The following is a 19187-nucleotide window of genomic DNA, read 5'->3' as shown; positions in this document are numbered from 1 at the left end:
GCGCTAGTCTATTCATCTGCGAAAAACAGCCCCTGATTAAGAACCTCGAAAGATCCGTTAGTTAGAATGATAGATTCCCAATCTAGGCCCCCACACACTGATCTCACCCAGCAATATCTCTTATTCTGTTATCATTCACATTCTCTTTTCTATCATAAATGACTTCCCATTGGCACCCTGAAATCTCCGGTCTGTTCCTGACACTGGATCCCTTTTCCAGGATTTGCCCCTCTGGGATAGTCTCCCTCCCTTCTACTCACTCTCTGCTACCTCCCCCCCATTCAATTTGTACTGGTTCTTCAAGACCCAGTTCAAATCTTGACCTTCACTAGTGTTTACACTCCATTATCACCCCATGAGTAATTCCAGCTCTAGCTGGCTTCCTAAATACACGCACTGGTCCACTTTCACACGTTATTAGGGAGATAAACACAGGTAACATTCCCCTCACAGGCAACTATGAAGAACCCAATTCATCTTCTGTACAACTCTACCCAGTTAATGTGGAGCTATTACTTACCATCATATCACAGTGTTTAGCAGTATCTGGCAGAGAAGGTATTCAATAAATATGCGTCGAATCCATTAATCAAATACAAAAGTAAAGTTCAGATTAATTGCATTTTTGAGAAATTGAGAAAAATGTGAATATCATAGCTTAAATCCAGAAAACAAGTTTTTGAACATCCGAAAGGATCATCTAGCTGGCATATTCCCATCTACTCACCTCGGTCTATCCAACCGTGGTCCCCTTCAGTAGGATGTAAGCTTTGTGAACACGGGAACCTTTTTTCTCTTACTCTGTCTAACCACATCTAGACCAGTGGCTGGCACATACTTGGCACTCAGTAGATATTTGGTGAATGACTGACTAAGCCACCAGAATCAGATTTCTTTCTTGAGCTGAGGAACTCCACCTTCATTACTGATACTGATCCACCTGGAGTCTCATCTCTAAACATAAATAGATCACTCAACATCATGTCATGTTTGAGGAGCACCAACACAAGAGTTTCAAGTTCAGCATCACCAGAGTTACAGGAGATAGGATAGATGGTTCTAGTTTATGTTCCAATAAGTTTCATGAAGTAGTTAGTCCACATAGATGTATATTTCTTATATCTGAGAGATAAAACTCATGGAAAATCAACTTTCTTCCTCCAGATTACCTACGGCACATATTCTAAATAGGTTAATGTTACTTCCCCTGGGGAAATTAGAAACTCCTGGTAAATCATATTTAACCACCCTTCAATAGAGACTACATGAAGAATATGCCATAAAGATGTCTTGTTTTTCTATGCAAGATGCAACCATTGTTACCATTCACAGTTGCTTACGCAATGTCTCTATCTCCCTTTCTCTCTAACACTCTGTGCCCAATTTACCATCAAGAAAAACAGGCTAAGAGAGTCTGATGCAACCAATATCACACAGACTGTAAGCGAAAGAATTGCCTTAGAAGGCTAGAACTTCAGGCTCCAAACCCAGTGCCCTTTGAAGGTCATGGCAGACAATCCCCTCCCCTTTCCATGATTTAAGTTGCCCCCGTCTAGATCGTCTCCTTTTTCTTTACATTGCTTTAAAGGGGCCAGAACTATATACACAAACTTTAGATCCAATGATCACCGTTTTAGCAAAGATATCATGACAAACACTACATGGTGCCCATAAAGTATCCATTGTCATCATTTTCCTTACTAACTAAACCAAATTTTTATTCAGGGTAGCACTGTGTCCAGAATTCTCAACTTGCTTCTCAGCTAGAGCTGGCCATATAACACAGTTCTGGTATAAGAGATAAATTGTAGAGGGCTTCTGCGTGGAGCTTCCAGAACACTGCTGTTTTCCTAATTGAAAAGAACAGACTTGGTTGGAAAACGTTTTGTGTCCTTGGCACTTCTCCCTTCTTGGGACACAATTATGAGGCTGATGATGCAGCAGCCATCTTGTAACCATGAGGTGCGAGCATGAAGATGGTAACCACATTATAAGAATGGCACGACTAAAGGAAAGAAGGGGCTTGGTTTTTGAGTCTCCTGGACACCTTGTTAAGTGATAAAAATTAACCTCTTTTGGACCATCCACCCTAGTTGGGTTTTTTAATATGTAGCCAAATGCTTTCCCAAATGATTCACTTCTGCAAGGAGAATATATTAAAAAGTATGGTCTACATACCTAAAAGTTTTGTCTCTAGGAAAGATAAAATTATAACTAATTCAGCTTTTTCAGTCCAACCAGGTTGCAGGAAACATATAGTCCACAGAGGTGAATTTCCTTTCTCTGTGAGATACAGGTACTGAAAACTCGGGGCTTTTGTTTGTTTTTCACCAAAGCAAGTTAAATGAACACACTATTTAGAAATATATATTGGGGCACCTGGGTGGCTCAGTCGGTTAAGTGTCCGACTTAGGCTCAGGCCATGATCTCATGGTTCGTGAGTTCAAGCCCCACAAGGGGCTCTGTGCTGACCGCTCAGAGCCTGGATTTTGCTTCAGATTCTGTGTCTCCTTCTCTTTCTGCCCCTCCCCCGCTCACACTCTGTCTCTGTCTCTCAAAAATAAATAAACATTGAAAAAAAATTTTTAAGAAATATATATTAATAGAAATATATGTTAATATATATACATACACATATACATACATACATATACACATATGTAAATTTCATCTAAGTGAGATACCCTTGCTAGTAACTCAGGTCTCCTTCTCAAGAGGACAACACAGTCAGTGCTAGATTTTTGAGACGCTAAGTATTAAAAGATATGGTGAGACACCCCCAACTTCAATACACAATTAAAAAGTAATAACCAGGGCGCCTGGGTGGCTCAGTCGGTTAAGCGTCCGACTCTGGCTCAGGTCATGATCTCGCGGTCTGTGAGTTTGAGACCCGCGTGGGGCTCTGTGCTGACAGCTCAGAGCCTAGAGCCTGGAGCCTGTTTCGGATTCTGTGTCTCCCTCCCTCTCTGCCCCTCCCCCGTTCATGCTCTCTCTCTGTGTCAAAAATAAATAAACGTAAAAAAATAAAAATAAAAAAAGAAAAGTAATAACCATGGTGGGGGGAGGTGGAATTAGAGCAAGACGGTCAAAGAAAGAATTACACATCCACAAAGATCTATGTTACATGAGAAAGTAATGCACCTAACTTCATTCCCCTCAGCAGGTTATATAAAGAAAACAGAGCACAACGTGGTAAGTTTATCTCTGAAAAATAAATAGCTGTTAACACACCTTTCTTCCCACATCAGGGGGCATGTAGCACCCGATGCACAATACAATTATTGCTTCTCTCCATGAAGTATAACTGCTGATCACTCAGCTTCCCCCCGCCCCCAACAACGTTATGTGAAATGTACAACACAGATGTGCATGTTGGGCGGTAGCTGATTACATGAAACACACAGCACAGCATTTCACATTGCTTCTCTCATCGAAAGGTTGGGAATCTATGGCTCACAGGCCAGATCTAGCCCCCTGTTCATTTTTAAAGTGGTTTTATTCGAACAGGTCATGCCCGTTCATTTACTTTTTGTCTGTGGATGCTTTTACACTACAAGGGCAGAGTCGAGAAATTGTGACAGAGACCATATGGCTCATGAAACCTAAAACATTCACTATCTGATCCTTACAGAAAAAGTTTGTTGACACCCCCCCCACACCCCGTTCTAGTGAAATCCATGCTTTGGTTACTCATCTGCTTTCTCAGGAGACTCCATGACATTTTCACTGCTTAGAAATATATGTTGCCCCCTAAGAGACATCCATTTAATGGTAGCTTCGTTTTCCTTCTTATACAGAGAGGCAACATAAAGCTCGATGTAGAGGGGCACCTGGGTGGTTCAGTCCCTTAAGTGACAGACTTCAGCTCAGGTCATGATCTCACAGTTTGTGGGTTCAAGGCCTGCATCGGGCTCTGTGCTGACAGCTTGGAGCCCGGAGCCTGGAGTCTGCCTTAGATTCTCTGTCTCCCTTGATTTCTCTGCCCCTCCCCTGCTTGCGCTGTCTCTCTCTCTCAGAAATAAACATTTAAAAACAAATAAATAAACAACAACAAAAAACACCGTGCCTAGTATACTAACATTTGTACTGTTTTTGAGAGAGAGAGCAAGGGAGGTGGAGAGAGGCAGAGGGAGGGAGAGAGAGAGAGAGAGAGGGAGAATCTCAAACAGGCTCTATGCTCAGCACGGAGCCCAACATGGGGCTCAATTCCATGATCCTGGAATCATGATCTAATCGGAAATCAAGACTCCAATGCTCAATCAACTGAGCCACCCAGGTGCCACTACCATATATAGTTTCATTTTTGTATATTTTTAATGTTTATTTATCTCTTTTGAGAGAGAGAGAGAGAGAAGGAGAGAGGAGCAGAGAAAGAGAGAGAGGGAGAGAGAGAATCTCAAGCAGCCTCCCCACTGCCGTGCAGAGCCCAACTCAGGGCTCAGTCTCACAAATCGTGAAATCATGACCTGAGCCGAAATCAAGAGTCAGATGCTTAACCCATTAAGCCACCCAGGAGCTCTGCCACCTGTACTTTTAAATGGGAGAGGGGTGAAGGAGAAATATATATATCCTATATGCATGCGTGTATGTGTGTGCGCGTGTATTTACTTGCATATACGTAAACACCCACAGGGGCTAACTATGAAGGTTAGGGGTCCTGGGCAAAAAGGGAGGTGGTAGGAGGCCCATCACCATGTCTTTTTATATTTTTAGGTTCTTGAAACATGCATATATGTTATGACCTCTTCAGAAATTTCAAGAAATTAAATGTATTATTTTTAAAGCTTCAAAGATTAAAATGCATAGTACTATTTGTGCTGACTGAATGAATTTGACTTCCTTGGACGGGCCCTCCCTGAATTTCAGGTCTCCTGAGAGGTTTGTCCCCAGGCCTGAAGGCAGTTCCCGCCTCCCCATCTCTGGTAGCATTGGAGTCTGATTTGCAGCCCCGAAGGCTAAGCCTTTGTGGCCCTGGGAAGTTTCTACTAAACAGAAAAGGATTTCAATGAAGGGAGGTTTTTTTGTTGTTTTTCTTGTTTTTAAACAAAATGTATTTCTCTGCAGGCTACATTCTGGCGTTATAGTACTCCTACATCAGAATGGCCAGTTTGAGCCCTCTGCAAAGGGAAGATGGTCTACACTCCAGAGTGTGCTGGTTAATTCCCACCCCTCCCAGAAATAGACATCAATTTCAAGTGAAGTTACTCCAGGCAAAAATAAATAAATAAATAATCTCTTTAGGGGTCAATACATTCAAAAAAAAAAAAAAAAACAAAACTCCAGCCTGTTAAAATCCAAGTTTTGAGTTGCAAAATCTATTCTAGAAGCAGATTTCTTTTCTTTTATACAAACATGTAACACGGGAGCAGGGGAGCCCTGCTACGTGAAGCAATGAATTCCTTCCACCATTTCTCTGTAGAATCATTTTACTATGACACTGGTTTGAGCATTTCTTTCGTGTTCATCCCTCCCTCCCCCCATGGCTTCGGGGTGTTGTCAGTCCTGGAACAAAATCTGCTTTGCCCCCTGTTCATATGAAGCAGATGAAAGTGAAGCTACTCCAGGGCCCCTGAGGAAACATATTTTGAAAACATCTGCCCTACACCATGGAGACGATTCAGTGGCAACGGTCCTAAGAGTCGTCAGTAACTGAACACAGAAAGCATGTTTCCATCATGCGTCGTTGTCCCCAAATCCTCAAAAGGTGGCGGACCTGAAGCAGCCTTATGTAGGTTGTCTCCACTTATTTCCAGAACCTTTCTAAACAGATGTCTGACTGTATCGTTTGCACCCACTGTGGTGTTCCCTTTTTTTTTCCATTTTTTTTAATGTTTATTTATTTTTGAGAGAGAGAGAAAGAGAGAGCACGCACGAACAGGGGAGGGACAGAGAGAGAGAGGGAGACACAGATTCCGAAGCAGGTTCCAAGCTCTGAGCTGTCAGCACAGAGCCCGATGCGGGGCTCGAACTCACAGGCCGTGAGATCATGACCTGAGCCGAAGTCATGACTCAACCGAGCCACCCAGGGGCTCCCCCACCCCCACACTGTGATGTTTCTAACGATGCCTCAGGCTCGGGCTCCCTCATTTAGAACGTCTTAGGGCAATGTATTCACTTGAATTGTCCCCCAAACCTTGAGACTTGAGGGGACACTGTGCTGAGGTCAGCAGCACTGACTGTGCAGTCTTCGAGAGCAGTAGCTGGAACTAGACTTTATAGCTGCTAAACATGAAACCTACAACCCTGCCTCTTCCTTGCTTTTAACACACACACACACACACACACACACACACACACACACACACACCCTCCACGCCTCCCCAATAGGCACCCCTCCAAAACAACATATGACCCATTGTGTCAGTATTTGGGATGAGGGAGACTTTTTTTTTTTATATAATTTATTGTCAAATTGGCTAACATACAGTGTGTACAATGTGCTCTTGGTTTTGGGGGTAGATTCCCGTGATTCATCGCTTACATACAGCACCCAGTGCTCATCCCAACAAGTGCCCTCCTCAATGCCCATCTCCCATTCTCCCCTCTCCCCCACCCCCTCCATCAACCCTCAGTTTGTTCCCTGTATTTGAGAGTCTCTTATGGTTTGCCTCCCTCCTGCTCTGTTAGAAACTATTTTTTTCCCCTTCGCTTTCCCTCTGGTCTTCTGTTAAGTTTCTCAAGTTCCGCGTTATGAGTGAAAACATATGCCATCTGTCTTTCTCTGACTGACTTATTTCACTCAGCATAATACCCTCCAGTTGCATCCACATTGTTGGCAAATGGCGGGATTTCATTCTTTCTCATGGCGGGATGAGGGAGACTCTTTAAATGCTGTTATGATGTTCAGAGAAAAGCTGACCAGGTTGCTCTAGCTTTCAAATTGCTGGATTGCAGACAGCATCCAGACTATTTTCAGTACTGAGCGTATACTGTGGAATCAGAAGACTGTGCCCATCTTTACAGAGCACACTTTCCAAGCTGGGACTTCACCCCCTCCGCAGACCATCCCAACACCCCCTCCACCAGGCAGCCTCTGGAAGTACCATGTGTGACTCAGCCAGACGACACCCCACCCCAGTCATGAACACATTCCTGCACTTCCTTCAATATACGGTGGGGGGGGGGGGGTTGTCTTCTGGTCTGGTGCTGTGCTCTGTGGCACCCCATGCCAATGGGCCAGAGGCTCCAGGAGCCCCAGAGAGTGGTGCTGCCCGAGGGCCTGCAGGGAGGAAAGCAAACTCAGACCCAGGATGCCCATTCCTATGAAAACTCTCAACTTCCTGTCAAGTGGCCGACTGGCCGGAGTTCTCGGGGATGATGCCTTGCAGGTGGCCCAGTACTGGCGTCTGACAGGCAGGGCGGGCACTCAGTGATGACAGCAGCTAAATCAGCCTTCCCAAGTCGTCAGTCCATGCTGACAAGCTCCATCTCTACGACGGTGGCCACTTTTATGTATTTATTTATTTTTTGGCCACACTTATTCATGTGTCAGTTGTGCCGGTCCCGGGGTGGCCAACAACCGAGGCTGGCCAACGTCAGCTGTCTTCGTCGGTTAGCCCTTCCATGATGGATGCTGTCTGGCGGGCATTAACATGATACACCCACCCGCATAGTCTCCCAGTCACCCATCCACTTCGCATCTCCTCATCCCCAACCTTCCAGGCCCCTCACCGGCCAGCCAGGCCATTCCCCGGTGCCGTAGGTCAGTGTGAATTCTAACCCTCGTCCACTCTGCCTTCTCCGCCAGGTGGATGACCGGGCATATCCCCCACCTGAGAATGTTTTCCTCCACCACTGTCATCTTGGGCCCCTGCTGGATGAGGCTCCAGGGAAGTTGCCGTCTGCATTTTTGGCTCCAGAACCCCAGAGGCCTTCATTATGGCCCTTGCTCTGGCAAGTGCCACGAGCTCCATATGGCACCTTGTCCCACTGCCTCCACTGTCGGCCATTCTGGCGTGTCAATTCACTTAGCCTGGGTCATGACCTTCTCCATGCTTCTAGGAGCCATCCAGGTATTGAGGTCACACCATCTCCTAGGGCACTTGCCAGGGCGTTAAATCTTGGATTTCAGGAGAGCTCCCCATCTTTGTGGTCTGGCCATGGGTCAAGCATCCCGAGAACTCACTCCCACATGTCTTCTCCCAGTTGGTCATGCAGGTCTTCTGGGGGAGTTATAGCCCGGGGGCTAGTAGAGGAGACAGGTATGGGTTGTTGTTTTTTAAAAATTTTTTAATGTTTATTTATTTTTGAGAGAGAGAGACAGCGTGAGCAGGAGAGGGCAGAGACAGAGGGAGACAGAATCCGAAGCAGGTTCCAGGCTCTGAGGTGTCGGCGTAGAGCCCCGACGTGGGGCTCAAACTCACAAGCCGTGAGCTCGTGACCCCAGCCGAAGTGAGATGCTTAACCGACTGAGCCACTCAGGCGCCCCCAAGGTACAGGTCTTAAGGAAAGTGACCTTGTCTTGTAGACAGAGCTGTTTGCATTGTCTCCAAGCAAGGTGATAACAAACGCTGCTTTTCTTTTTCTTTTTCTTTTTTCTTCTTTTCTTTTTTTTTTAGTATCCACTGAATTTACTGAGCATAACCACAGAAGTATTGGCTTCATGCAGTGACACACCAACAAAAACACAAGATCGAGCACTATTATCCACATTTTGTCCAAGTGTATTTCTTTTGAGGCTCATTTATATATTTTCATAAGCCACAGACCGTCACTTAAATAATGGATTTTTTTTTTTTAATTTTTTTTCAACGTTTTTTATTTATTTTTGGGACAGAGAGAGACGGAGCATGAACGGGGGAGGGGCAGAGAGAGAGAGGGAGACACAGAATCGGAAACAGGCTCCAGGCTCCGAGCCGTCAGCCCAGAGCCTGACGCGGGGCTCGAACTCACGGACCGCGAGATCGTGACCTGGCTGAAGTCGGACGCTTAACCGACTGCGCCACCCAGGCGCCCCAATAATGGATGTTTTTAATGCTAATTGCTTTCTTGACTTACTCAATATCTTCTGCAGATATCTTCATGATTCCCACACACAGAAAATGCTGATTTCCTTCCGGCATGATTGCAACGATCGTACGTACTGCAACAGGGTAAAGCTTGGCTCCAGGAGAAGTTAAGCCTGGACACATGTTTGCTCGACTGAGTAAAAATGTGATGACTCCTTTATCAACTTGCTGGGGCACCAGGATAAAAGGATATTTGTGGAGTAACCTTAGGGTTGGATAAAAAGGTCCTTCCCTTTGTCTAAAAAATAGTAAGTTTTACTGCAAGGATTTCTCTAAATCCATTTACTGCAAGGATTTCTCTAGGTTCATGGCACTATTCTGACAGGATCTTTCTTAGGCATTATATGATTAAGCCATGGTTCTCTACCTGGAAATTGTTCTATCGACTGGTTCTTAATACTCTTAATAATTGAGGTTTTCAACTGGATGCAGTTAGACACATTTTCTTTTTCATCACATTTCTTGAACACGTTCCTAGGTGAAGAGAGCGACGATGGGGAAGAGCCCAGAACGGGAAAAATTGAGTTAGGTAGGGTCGGGCAGATCCCCTTACTCCGGGGAAAGCCGTCAGTGACAATAGGTGCTGTTGTCGTTATCGGGAAAGGGAGACAGCCAGCCGCACTTTATGGCTCTAACAAATACTGACTTCTTCCGCACCTCTGACTTGGGTGGCCCTTTTGCTGGGTCGTTTGGGGCTACCAATTTCTTCCCAGAGCCGGTGGCTCAGAGGGCGAGGCTTGAGGAAAAAGAAGGCCTAGATCAATGGTTCTAGTTGTAGGAAGAGAATGGAAAGATAGCACTTGCTCTTAACAAGGACGGATGGGCCGTTTCTGCAGGCTCAGAGGAGTCTGGTTGACAGTTATGGGCATCCGGGGCGCCTGGGTGGCTCAGTCGGTTGAGCGTCCGGCTTCGGCTCAGGTCATGATCTCACGGTCTGTGTGAGTCCAAGCCCCGCATCGGGCTCTGTGCTGACAGCTCAGAGCCTGGAGCCTGTTTTGGATTCTGTGTCTCCCCCCCCACTCAAGAATAAATTTTAAAAACATTACAATAAAATTTAATTTAAAAAATAAAATATTTTCTCACCAATAGATATCTCAGGGACTGAGAAGGTTTTTTGTTTAATTATTTATTTCTTTTGTTTAATTTTTTAATGTTTATTTTTTTAATTTAATTTTTATTTATTTTTGAGAGAGAGAGCGAGAGCATGAGTGGGGGGAGGGCACAGAAAGAAGGAGGCACAAAATCCAAAGCAGGTTCCAGGCTCTGAGCTGTCAACACAGAGCCGATTCAGGGCTTGAACTCATGAACTGTGAGATCATGACCTGAGCCAAAGTCGGACGCTTAACCAACTGAGCCACCCAGGCACGCTTAATTTTTTTAATGTTTATTTTGAGAGAGAGAAAGAGAGGGAGAGCACGAGCAGGGGAGGGGCAGAGAGAGAGAAGGAGAGAGAGAATTCCAAGCAGGCTGTGCGCTATCAGCCCAGAGCCCAACATGGGGCTCGATCTCACAAACCGCGAGATCATGACCTGAGCCAAAATCAAGAGTCAGTCGCTCAACTGACTGAATCACCCAGGTGCCCCTCTATAAAATCTTTTGGTAGACTGATTTAGTTTGTGGCATCCTTGGCAAGAAGCCTAGGAAAACTAAAGGAATCAGAAAAACCCAGAATTTTGGAGATCTTTGAGGGTAACCCATGCTTATGATGTAAGTGGAGAGAATTGCATGGAGGGCATCAACTAGGTCTGCTCCCACCACTCCTCTAGGTCCCCTGCTACTTGGTAAAGAGTGAATGAGGGTTTCCCAGGTGTCCAAGCAAAGCAGGAGCCCAGAAAGCCAGGGGCCAGCCCTCGAAGCCAACTACCTCTCTTCTTTGGCACATCACAGAGGCCCCAACCCACCGAAACATTATTTCTTTGCTTACATTAGTAGGAACAAATGTCATAACTTCTCCAAAGGAAAGAAAGTATGTGTGCTGGAAGAGAATTGTCATCTACCAAATAGGGACACACATCCCAAAGCGACATAGAGAGACATAGAAATACACAGATAGGCCCCAGTTTTAGACTATAATGAATGTAAAATTAAGGAACATACCATTTTTAGAGAGCATGAATGAGCAAGGGGCAGAGAGAGAAAGAGAGAGAGAGAATCCAATGAGGTTCAGAGAGAGAGGGAGAGAGAGCTCAGAGCTGAGAGCGGGGCTCGAGCTCACCCAATGTGGGGCTCAAACTCATGAACCATGAGATCATGACCTGAGCTGAGGTTGGATGCTTAACCGACTGAGCCACCCAGGCGCCCCATGGGAAAATATAAATTAATGTCAAGACTCTTTAGTCCTTATCTTTTAGGCTTTTAAAAAAATATATTTCATTTATTCTTGAGAGAAAGCATGAGCAGGGAAGGGGCAGAGAGAGAGGGGGACAGAGGATCCAAAGCGGGCTTTACACTGACAGCAGTGAGTAGGATGTGGGGCTCAAACTCCGGAACCATGAGATCATGACCTGAGCCAAAGTTGGAGGCTCAACTGACTGAACCGCCCAGCCTCCCCCCATCCTTAGCTTTTATTCTTACAATTGTCTGCAATAAACAGTTTACCAGTCAATCTTAGTCTATTTGGAACTAAAACCATAACATTGGCTTTTAATTTAAATACTGCAGTTTCCTACCTTACCAAAACAGTAACTTTTAAACCTATGTTTAAATCACCCAATGGCTTTTTAAAAGTTTATGTATTTATTTGGAGAGAGACAGGGAGGGAGAAAGAAAGAGCAGGGGAGTGGCAGAGAGAGAGGGAGAGAAAGAGAATCCCAGGCAGGCTCCATACTGTCGGCATGGAGCCCAACTCGGGGCTAGAACTCACAAACCGTGAGATGACCTGAGCCGAAACCAAGAGTCAGATACTTAACCGACTGAGCCATCCAGACAGCCCTCACTCATCCAATGGCTTTTTACCCAAAGCAGACATTTGTCTGCATCTTCAGAGACACTCTCAGAATATTCCCTAGAAGGTAAAGGGGCTGAAGAAGACAAGCACACCGAGCTATGGAGTGTGGAGGGCACTTTACTCCTGGCTGCAAGGTCATGTGCAGGCTGTGTGACGGTGGGCAAGTCACCTGGCCTCTCTGGGCTGAGTCTCCTCGTGTCTAAAGTTGAATGGGTGCATTCACCGTCAGAGATCTGCTCCACTGCCAAGTTCTGGGCTTTTACCCTAAGGCCTGAAGGCCTCAGGTGATTGTTGTTCCCTGCTCCAAGTCGCTCCCTCCAAAGCAGGGTTCAGCTGGCTTGTCCTCGAGGCCATTTGAAAACTCTCTGCTCGGGGCGCCTGGGTGGCTCAGTCGGTTGAGCGTCCGACTTCGGCTCAGGTCACGATCTCGCGGTCCGTGGGTTCGAGCCCCGCATCGGGCTCTGGGCTGATGGCCCGGAGCCTGGAGCCTGCTTCCGATTCTGTGTCTCCCTCTCTCTCTCTGACCCTCCCCCGTTCATGCTCTGTCTCTCTCTGTCTCAAAAATAAATAAAGGTTAAAAAAAAATTAAAAAAAAAAAATGAAAACTCTCTGCTCTTTTCTGGGGGTACAAACCTGGGGTTAATGTGGCAGAAGGGTCTCAGAAGCCCAAGTGGACTTTAGAACAAGAAGGGCATGGACTGGAGAAAATTGCCTATGGGAAGAGAGGTCAGTAAGGATATCAGAGACGCCACTAGATGGGCTCAATCAATGAGTGGGATTTGGGAGAAAAGATAAGACTGAGCTTTCTGAGGGGGGGTGACAGACTGAGTTGATAGAGCCCTTGTCCCTGGGATGTCTCTCTCTTCTACTCATCTATAGTTCTACTTCTATTCATGAAACATCTTGTGATATGCATGTCAATAGGGCCTTTCTCTTTCTCCCAAATTAAAAACTTGTTTCCAGTAGATAGAAAGGTGTCTCCACTTGGACTGAGACTTCTAAATGCATCTGAAAGTTGCCCGAGGCTCTGAGCTCCGGTCATCACCCCATGTCTCGGTGATCATTGCACTGGGTCGGGGACCGATAGGAAAATCAGTTCCTTTCCAACATTTGTACTTACGTGTCCCAGTCTCCAAGAAGGCTATGCCTGCAAAGAGGGAACATGAGAGGTTACAATTCTCTAACTAGACCGTGGCCTTGATATAGAAGTGACTGACTCCTGGGGCGCCTGTGTGGCTCTGTCAGTTGAGCATCCGACTCTCGATTTCGGCTCCGATCATGATCTCACGGTTAGTGAGATCAAGCCCCGGCTCAGGCTCTGTGCCGATAGGGAGGAACCTGCTTGGGATTCCCTCTCTCCCACGCTCTCTCCTTCTCTCTCAAAATAAATAAGTAAACTTTAAAAAAAAAAAAAAAAAAGCGACTGGCTCCTTAACTACATCTGTGACTGCAGTGAGCCAGGCCACGTTTTGGACACAGGTGGGAAAGACGAGCAAAAGCAGATGCTCAAGGTCTAGTTGGGGAGGCAGGTGTGTCAGCAGGTGAGTTCAATCAGTCCAGGGTCGCAGCACTGACATGACGTCTGTGCAGAATTGAGGGAGCAGGAGAAAGAGAGGCACGTCTGTAGGATTGGGCTTGAAGGGACAGCAAAGAGTCGGTTGTGCCTTTTTTTTTCCTTCTAATTTTAATTCTGCTTTCTAAGAATACAATTGAACATTTGGTAAAACTCTAAAAAACAGAAACAAAATACTTCCTTTTATCCTTGTTCCAAACCACCCATTGTTGCCCCTTGTAAATAACCTTTGTTCTGGAACTGGAAGTGATCTATAGAATGTATCGTTTCCTCAACTTCGGGAGTGCATTGAAGAGGAATATAGTAGGCAGAGCAAAATTTGGAAAACTGTGGCCAGTGTTGAAGGAATGGCGAGACCGGAATTCACTGCAAGGCTTCGGCTACTCCACGAGCAGAGAATTGGGATGAAGTTATAGGAAGTTTTATATGAAGTTATAATAACAACAAAAGCTGGGAGGTCCCAGGGAAAATTGGAGGGAAAGAGAGCTCATCCTACAGGAAGGGCCAGGCTCGGACTGTCCTTCCGTACAGCAGTCCCGGGAGCCTCTGGCGTGTGAAGTTACACCTGTCTGTCCGCATATCTGTAATGGTTGCCTGATCTGTGCTGAGATAATACAGGCCACACCCGCTGGCCCCGAGTTCCACATAAAGCCGGTTTGGTCATTCAGAATGCTGGACATTGCATCAAGATTCTCTGACATTTTAAAGAATAATGTCCCTGTCGCTTCGATTTGTTGGTTTCTTACTTTGTTAAGAAGGCACTTCGACTAATAGCTTATTTAATCACTTACCACTCCCAAAAGGTTATTAAACCATTTCACACTCGAGAATTGTGAGGTTCCTAATGAAAGCAAAGAACAGCACTGGTAAGGATGATATGAGGATTTCTTTATTTTTTATTTATTAAAAAAAATTTTTTTTTTACATTTATTTATTTTTTTTGAGAGACATAGAGAGACAGAGCACAAGTGGGGGAGGGGCAGAGAGAGAAGGAGACACAGAATCCGAAGCAGGCTCCAGGATCTGAGCTGTCAGCACAGAGCCTGACACGGGGCTCGAACTCACAAACTGTGAGATCATGACCTGAGCCAAAGTCGGACGCTCAACTGACTGAGCCACCAAGGTGCCCCGAGGATTTCTTTTTATAATTATCTGAAAAGGTTGTCATCATGTGCCTTAGTAACAGTACAATCCTACCTACCCAGTGATCCCATTATCCCTGGTCCTTGGCCATCCCGGCCCGTGTTACTAGGTGGTAACCCACAACCTGTGCTCATAAGAACAGAAAGAAATCAACTATGAGCTGTCACCAGATGGCAGGCCCTGCTGCAGTCACAGGATGGGCCCAAACCCAGAGCAGATCCTAGCAGATGCTGATCAAAGAAATACTATCATACAAGCCTGAAGGAACACCTTGCCCTTTGAGCATTAAGAAATCTGAAAGCAAGCATGAACATAAACGAATACAATTTTAAATTTTGTATTTTTTACGGTGAAGAGTCATCATCTTCCCCAACGGCCTCTGAAGCCAATAGTCCTGATTAATTTTTTTAATGTTTGCTTATTTATTTTGAGAGAGAGAGAGAGAGAAAACAAGTGGGGAAGGGGCAGAGAAAGGGGGAACAGAGGATCCAAAGCAGGTTCTGTGCTAACAGCACAGGGGGCTCCAACTCATGAATCGCGAGATCATGATCTGAGCCCAAGTCGGATGTTCAGCCATCTGAGCCATCCAGGCACCCCAGTCCTGATTATTATTAAAAAATCACAAAGTTCTGGGGGCGCCCGAGTGGCTCTGTTGGTTAAGCGTCAGACTCCTTTTTTCTTTGTTTAATAACTATTTATTTTCGAGAGAGAGAGACAGAGTGCAAACAGGGGAGGGGCAGAGAGAGAGGGAGACACAGCATCTGAAGCAGGCTCCACGCGGGGCTCAAACCCATGAACTGTGAGATCATGACCTGAGCTGAAGTCAGACGCTTAACCGACTGAGCCACCCAGCTGCCCCTAGCGTCAGACTCTTGATTTTGGCTCAGGTCAAGATGTCATGGTTGGTGAGATCCCTGCTTGGGATTCTCTCTTTCTCCCTCCCCTAACAAACAAATAAACAGACAAACAAACAAATCAACAAATCATTTTTTTAATCACAAAGTTGGATCAATGTTCTCCTTTTCAAAAACCATGTTCATATTCTCTCTGTGAAACAGAGCTATCTGCAAAGTCTTGAACCACAACATAACTTTGGCTAAGCAAATCAGCATCTGGAAAGATATTTTTATTTATCTTTTTTAATTTTTAAGTAATCTCTACACACCACCCCAAGATCAACAGTCGTGTGCTCCACGGACTGAGCCAGCCAGGCACCCCCAGAAAGATAATTCTTAAACGGGAAGAGTTGGGAATGTTTACATTTATTTTTTATTTACCCATGATAAGCAGTATTTCTGCCATTCTAATGAAGCTTAAACCTTAGATTTAATCTATAAAAATTAGGAGATTGAGATTAAATTCCTGATGCCCTATTGTAAATTCAATAAAGGTTAACATAAAACGATGCACAAAACAAACTTCAGTTGTTCCTGCCCTTATTTTTGGAAGATCATTTGAGATTAAAAGAACAAAACAAAACCCCACAGTGCATAAGAACAGTGTCCCCCTTCTTCAATAACGCTATTTTCAAAGTCTCTGTTAACTGAAACACTACAGAATAACTCACCAGATTTTTAAAAATCCGAAATCTGTTTTTATTTTATTTTATTTTTTTAAATAACCTCTACCTCCAACATGGGGCTCAAACCCACAACCCTGAGATCAAGGGTTGCACTCTCCGCTGTCTGAGCCAGCCAGGCATCCCCTCCAAGCTTCTTATTGAAGGGAGTCAAAGTTCTAAACTAGTATATGTGAAAAATTAAGTTGTGTTTAAAAAAAGAAAACCCTCGGGGCGCCTGGGTGGCTCAGTCGGTTGAGCGCCGACTTCGGCTCAGGTCACGATCTCGCGGTCTGTGAGTTCGAGCCCCGCATCGGGCCCCTGTGCTGACAGCTCAGAGCCCGGAGCCTGTTTCAGATTCTGTGTCTCCCTCTCTCTGACCCTCCCCCGTTCATGCTCTGTCTCTCTCTGTCTCAAAAATAAATAAACGTTAAAAAAAATTAAAAAAAACAAAACAAAACAAAAGTGCTATGTAAGGGTTAGTGTCTTTAAAAAAAAAAAAAAAAAAAAAGGAAAACCCTCAAGACTTAAACCTTAGACATAGTGAAGGTTAAGAATGCGTGCTTGTGGCGGCGCCTGGGTGGCTCAGTCAGTTGAGTGTCCAACTCTTGATCTCCGCACAGGTAGTGATCCCAGGGTTGTGGGATTGAGCCCTGCCTCGGGCTCCGTGTTGAGTGTGGAGCCTGCTTAAGACTCTCTCTCTCTCTCTCTCCCACCCTCTGCCCCTCTCCCCTCCTCCCATACTCTGAAATTAAGGGGCGCCTGGGTGGCTCAGTTAAGCGTCCGACTTTGGCTCAGGTCATGATCTCGCGGTCCGCGGGTTCCAGCCCCGTGTCAAGCTCTGTGCTGACAGCTCAGAGCCTGGAGCCTGTTTCAGATTCTTTGTCTCCCTCTTTCTCTGACCCTCCCCTGTTCATGCTCTCTCTGTCTCAAAAATAAATAAATGTTAAAAAAAAATAAAAATTAAAAATAAAATTAAAAAGAAGGGGGAGGAAGAGGAGGAGGGGGAGGAAGGAGAGGAGGATAAGGAGGTAAATAGGTAAATAGGATTCTGTTCAATATATATTCTTTTCAATATGGGATTTGAGTTTCCTGATATTTAAAAAAAAAATTTTAAACGTTTATTTATTTTTGAGACAGAGAGAGACAGAGCATGAACGGGGGAGGGTCAGAGACAGAGGGAGACACAGAATCCGGAAACAGGCTCCAGGCTCTGAGCTGTCAGCACAGAGCCCGGCGCGGGGCTTGAACTCACCAACCGCGAGATCATGACCTAAGCCGAAGTCAGACGCTTAACCGACTGAGCCACCCAGGCGCCCCGAGTTTCCTGATATTTAAACATAATGTGCATATTTCATTTATATAGTACTTCCCCGAAAGAAAAAAAAAAGTACCACTTTATACAATACGTGGCCTATTGCTAATGCCCAGTGATTCACAGACTGTTGACGCTGAACAAATCTTAGGATTTGAATTCAAAGATGGTCACCTTTTTTTTTCCACACCCCATTTCAAAATGAAATATTCTGTGGAACTCCAATATTTAAAATAGATCATATTTGTTCCATAGAATATCGCTCTTTTCTTAAGTGATATAACTGCGCAAAATATCTGGGGGAACAGGACAAGAAAACAAGCAGTTTGTTTTCAACAAATATATTTAAGCTCTCCTTTTTCTTTTCATAAGGACAAGTACTTGGCAATAGAATTTTTCAGCAACAAAGTTACTTTTTTTAGTTTATTTATTTATTTTGGGGAGGGGAGGGACAGAGAGAGAGGGAGAGAGAAAATCCCAGGCAGGCTCTGCACTGTCAGCACAGAGCCCAACGTGGGGCTGGAACCCACCACCTGTGAGATCATGACCTGACCTGAAATCAAGAGTCTGGTACTTAACCGACTGAGCCACCCAGGTACCCCAATAAATTAAAAAAAAAAATGCCTGTCAGTGTCCACTGTATTAGCAAAGTATATTTCAAGATAAATGAGGGGCGCCCCGGGGGCTCAGTCGATTAGGTGTCTGACTTCAGCTCAGGTCATGATCTCGGGGTTCGTGGGTTCGAGCCCCGCGTCAGACTCTGTGCTGACAGCTCAGAGCCTGGAGCCTGCTTCGGATTCTGTGTCTCCTTCTCTCTCTGCTCCTCCCCAACTAGTACTCTGTCTCTGTCTCTCAAAAAATAAAATAAAAACGATTAAAAAAATTAAAATCACAAAATAGATTAAAAGGATAAGGTCAATGAGACCAAAGATGGAATGCCCAGTTTGTAAGCGGCCCCAGGTGTATGAGAATGAAAGAAGCTACAAGTAACTAGGATTCTTCACAGCTCCATTGGAGAAGACAGACGTGACAACTACAAGTAGGTAGCTATTGTATTTTTTATTGTACATAGTGACTTATGTAGTGAGGGTGGGATCCCTAAAAACACTGCAAGATACAGAAACAACCAAATGGCTCCTACGAAACAATTACTGCAGCACATTGGAACGGGAATGGAGTAAGCAAAATGTCAGACCCACAAAATCTAAGCAGAAGACCCTGAACCTCAAGGAGCACCCAACGTCCAGCACGTCCTGGGAGTTGTAGGCCTTCAGCCCAGCAAGCAGCCTCAGTCTCCTCTTGGGGAAGAGAGGCCCCGCCTTCCGCCCCGCCCCCCGGAGTACCAACGGCCGTCCCGCCTCGCTCAAGGGAGCGTTGGTCTCCCGAGAGCCCCGCCCCCCAGAGACCCAGCGCAGCCCGGCGGGCCCGGGACAGCCTGACTCGAGATGTGATCGTGATAGAGCATCTTCACGAATTTCCGATGGCGCGATTTGTTGCGGCCAAAGCTGGATTTCTCGCAGGCCAGCAAGTGCCACACCTCCGGAAGCCTGAGGCGAGCTGGCCAGGGGTACAACCTGGCCTCCAGGAACCCAGCGCGTCCCGCCCTTCCCGCTGCCTCGCTCCGCCCCCATTCGCCACGCCCC

The 19187-nt window shown here is 45.6% G+C and overlaps 1 pseudogene; it reads right to left on the bottom strand.

Moving 5' to 3' along the window:
- Nucleotides 1–8679: 8679 nt before the first annotated feature.
- Nucleotides 8680–19175, bottom strand: LOC109247994 (malignant T-cell-amplified sequence 1-like; annotated as a pseudogene).
- Nucleotides 19176–19187: the final 12 nt, after the last annotated feature.

Source organism: Panthera pardus, unplaced genomic scaffold, assembly GCF_024362965.1.
Source record: "Panthera pardus isolate Hobbes unplaced genomic scaffold, ASM2436296v1 HiC_scaffold_8, whole genome shotgun sequence".
Lineage (NCBI taxonomy): Eukaryota > Metazoa > Chordata > Mammalia > Carnivora > Felidae > Panthera > Panthera pardus.
Note: the sequence above shows the minus strand (reverse complement) of the source record. Positions and strands in the feature narration are given on the sequence as shown.